We start from the raw sequence: 4629 nt of genomic DNA on the forward strand, positions 1-4629 counted from the left end.
AGCAGAGACTGGGGAGCAGGGAGGGAGCTTCCCACATAGGCTGCGTGGGGAAACATGAGGAAACCATTAATTGATGGGCTGGCCTGCGCCGTGTTTTCCTAAGGAAGAGCTGAAGACAGGGAACAGCTGGGGTCAGCAGGGCACCATCTGGAGAAACCCGTTGGCTCCCTCCTGCCGGGGTTTTCCCACCTCAGGGGTGATGGAGAGGATGAGGCAAAAGAGTGTTCCCCACCTGTGCCCTGGGGATGGAGGGACCTTGCTGTACCCCATGACCTGCATTCACGCTGCGTTGCCCCTAAGGCATCACCGTGATGTTGCACCACAACCTTTGGCAGTGGCACAAAAAGACCATCCCATCCAGGGATACTGTTGCCCCGGAAGACCTGTGTCAGTCCCCCTGTGACTTGGGCTCAGCACTCCTGCGCCTTCTGCCAGGCTTTCTCCACTCGGCTGGCACCACATCCTCATCTTCTCATTTCATCTTCTGCTGTTTGTGTACCCAGACTGCAAGGCACAGGACCTGGGCGGGATTGCTTGTTTGTGGGGGTGCTACAACTCTGCTGAGTCAATGACAGACTGGGGGCCTCCATGCAGGGCAGGATCAGGCCCTTGCTGCTGAGCCGCCAGCCGGCATCCATTGAAATGAGTCTTCTATTTACACAGCCACCGCAAGACTCAAATAAATGGCCAAAAGCTTGGAGAACGGGCCTCTCTGCTGTTACAATAAACACCACCCACCACTCCTCCACTCCAGCGCACCCACGCAATGGGGAACCATCAGCTTTTGTTTACTGGGAGGAGCAGGAAGAGGTGGCACTCCGAGAAGACTGCTGGTGCTGCGGGAGCTTGGAGGAGGGACTGCCTGTCGGAGAGTCGAGGCACACACAGCCACCAGCTGACCCCTGGCTTTGTCATAGTGGAGAAAGAGGGGGATGGAGATGGGGCAGAGCAGACCCAGCTCAGTGCATCCAAGAAGTACGGAGGTGCCTAGGTCGCGTCTCTCACTGGCACTGGCATTCCCAGCAAAGACAGCTGAAGCTGCAGTGCAAAGCCAGGTGCTGTGTCCTGCCTGTCCTCTGCCTGTGCCCTGTTGGACAGTGAAAGTAAAGCTTCTCCAATGCTTGTAGCTCCAGGGCTGTGTGATGGGTCACTAACCCGACCTCATGGCTGTTTGAGGCTTTTGGTATGTGGTGACTCGTAACTTCCCCTTCCCAGTGTTGCTGGCCACCCACGCCATGATCTCTGCAGCCCTGGGGCCCAGCTGGGATGGGGTCGGTGCTGCTTGGGTCGATACCCCATGAGCCTTTGGTATACTCCACACCAAAATGGTGAGGGTTTACTCATCCATCAAGAAACCTGTCAGAGCCCAGCAGGCTCTGACTTACATTGTAAGACAGAAATTGGGGTGGCTTTGGCCATTCCACTCATACAGGCCTTCATGTTGTCCCTTTCCAGCAAAGCCAGGCAGTGCCTGGAGCTGGGACTGAGGCAGAGTGGCTGCAGGGCACTGGTGGGGTGGCCAAGCAGCGCTGACCTCATCACCAGCACAGCTCAGCCATTCCTCCTGCCCTGTCCAGGCCCAAGCCGCGCAGCACCAGCCCCCTAGGTGCTGGTCCCCACCTCCATCCCTATCCCTTACTCCAGCACCCAGCTCCTTGTTTTCAAGAGCAATCCTTTCCTATCAACCAGCCGATTCGCATGGGGAAATTCCCAGTTTCATCCATGATGCAAAATTAGCTCTCAGGGAGTGCTTGGGGAAATTGTGGGGCCTTCATCTGCTCTGGGCGCTTTCAGACTTTTCCCTGGCATCCAGTGGGACAGCCGTAAATCTCCGCTTCTGCCTCCGAGTCGAACATTTCCTCCGAGCCCCATTATTAATTTTCTGAAAGATCCCATAAACCCCCAGATGGAAAAATATGGAGATATTTGCACATGTGCCGTAAAACACATTGCCCATCTATTTCAAATGGATGTGGCAATATATAAAACATACTTAGGGCTTGAGCCAGGTTTCACGGTATTTAAACAAGGAGGCATGATGTAATTGGAATTTACAGTATAGGAGCAGATTGAAGCTGGGACTTGGTTGCATACCATATATCTTCGATCTCCTGAAGATTTGCCCTGCTTTATAATGCCAAATGCCTTTTGTACTTGTCACCTACATTTTAAGTGGATGAACAGCTCCTTTCGTGAAATATAGCAGTTGGAAAATATATTTTTTTTCCATCTGAATTTTGCAGTCTCTCCAGAGAAAAGAAACCTGCCCTGTCCCCCTGCAAGCAGTGCATATTCCCAAGGATGCAGATGTCTCAGAGCTTCAATTCCCTCGTCCCCTTGCTTGGATGGCTCCTGTCACTTGGCAGCACGATGCCACCACCTCTCTTGCTCCACAGCCTCATACACACCAGAGGCTCTGTGGTGTGGGGCACGGGTGAGGACCTGCTGCCCACAGCCACTGTCCCCAGGTCAGGAGAGGGTGGCGAGCCCCCAGTGCTGCTCTCTGATGCTGGGAAAAGCAGCTGGTGCTCCAGGCACTGCTAGCAGGAGCATGGGCAGGAGGTGCAGTCCCTGGAAGAGGTGTCACCATCAGGTTCGCAAAAAAGATGCTCTGGTGAAGCCTGTCAGATGTGCCCTCACCTCTCTGTAGTCCCTTGAAGCCAGCATCCAGGGGAGTAGGGAGTGATGAAAAAGCCAGGGATGCTCAGAGGCCACCAACAACAGAGTTGTTCCCAAGCTGAAGACCTGCCAGCACAGACTGGGGTCTGTGTCCTGGCATGGGAAGATGGTGTAGCCCCATGGTTAGGGTAAGATCATTACATGCCCTGTCCGAGGTTCAGGTGTTTCCTCATGGCCTGAAAATCTTCCAAGGCTTCCCTGGCTGAAGGGAAAGGCAAAACTGGGCAAGGCAAAAGATACTAAAGCATAAATCCTGAGTGTTTGCACACAAGGTGGGCTGGCGACTCCATCCCAGCCAGTCCTACAGATGGGCTGTGGGTGCAGGGCTGATGACACCCTGGTCTCCAGCCTCCAAGTGCCAGGGTGCTGTAGGGTTCTGGGGTGGCTGTGGGCACTCAGAGAGGTGCTAGGCATCTGCAAGCCCTGGGGTGGTGGAGGTGCCAGAAGCCTCGCTGACTAAACTGACTGGCTCTCTCCCCATGCTCCTGCAAGCATCCAGGGGGTTCGGATAGGGAATTCTTGAAAAATTAATTAATCAAGTTGTTCCCTTCCGGCAGAAGAAAAATCTCTCCAAGAATTGTCAGTTAGAAATAATCCAAGTGATTTGTTTGGAAAATTTTGAAGCGCAAGTCCTCCTGAGAGCCAGGATGGCCTCTCAGCCTCATTCTCCAGAGCCAGGAATCAAGAGCCAAAACCCTGGTTCCAGGGCAGGAAGCCTAGAAACTCTCATAGCCATGGCTCAAGTTGGAGCCCCAAGGAGCCACAGGCCACCTGCAGGTGAGCCACGTGAGATCCCAAGAACTCACCTGGAGCCAGAACGGGGCCTCCCCAGGGCTCTAGGGTTGTGGGGGTCCAGCCTCCTGGAGGCTGGGCTGGATGCTGAGGAGGGGCCAGTCAGCTGGCTCAGTTCAGCCAACTGTGTTTTTTCAGAAGGTAAAACCAGCTCGATTGGGAATTTTTTAACTAGCCCTAGCTCTTACCATCAAGCATGGTGCTGGCCACTGATGAGACACAGGGGCTGCTGCATGCTAGCTGCTGGTGTGGAAACCAGGTTATTTCTCCTCAGCAGCCCCTGCATACATCATGCCAGTGGCAGACCCAAAGGTGCTGTTCTGCAGAATATTTTCCTGCTCCGCAGGTCCAGACTTAATTCCTGCTAATGAATGAGCTGAACTGCTCTACAGAGTTGTGTTAGCAGCCATTTGCTAGCTGGACAGTACTTGTGGTTTCTCTAGACCTCAAGATACTTCCTCTATCAGTTTCTGAAGGGTTCTTACTGCCATTCAGAAGGTCTCTGAGGGATTCTTATGAGCTTCAAGTGTGTAGAGCACAGTGAAAACTCCTGAACTAGCAGGTTTCTGGTGTGGGTGAAATGACATAGAGCTGTGTTCTGTCTCCCTAACTGCTCTTAATGGCATGTTTCTTTGAGATGAGCAATCCCAGACTTGTTGGTAGTCATCCACAGGATGCCATCAGGTTGTGTCTCTGGTCTGCCTGCAGTGGTCATCCAATATTTTGGCTCAATTAAATCCAAGGGGAAGCAGAAGGCAACAAAATGAGCTTTTCTTGTGCTACCCCCATGGCACTATTTGTCAGGATACCATTACAGATGTAGGAAGAGAAGAACGCAGATGGTTTAAGCCCTGTGGCTTTATCTAAGGAGCCTACAAAACCCCACAGGGAAGGGATGAGATTGCCAGAGGCTGGAAACGTTCAAACCCAGGCAAAGCAGCTTTGACAAATGGATGGAGCTGGAGGGGTTGGCTCAAGAGGGAATAATGTAGATAATAGGAGGCAGGCACCATGCTAGTGATTCTTTGCATGAAGAGATTGCAGATGGAGCAGCTCTAGGACATCAGAGATATGTGAGGCCTTTTTCTGTATGGCACACAGTGGGCACCAATACTGTGGGGCTGACCGGCACAGAACAGATCTTCAGATCTTCAAGAA

Source organism: Mesitornis unicolor, unplaced genomic scaffold (genome assembly GCF_000695765.1).
Source record: "Mesitornis unicolor isolate BGI_N332 unplaced genomic scaffold, ASM69576v1 scaffold891, whole genome shotgun sequence".
Lineage (NCBI taxonomy): Eukaryota > Metazoa > Chordata > Aves > Mesitornithiformes > Mesitornithidae > Mesitornis > Mesitornis unicolor.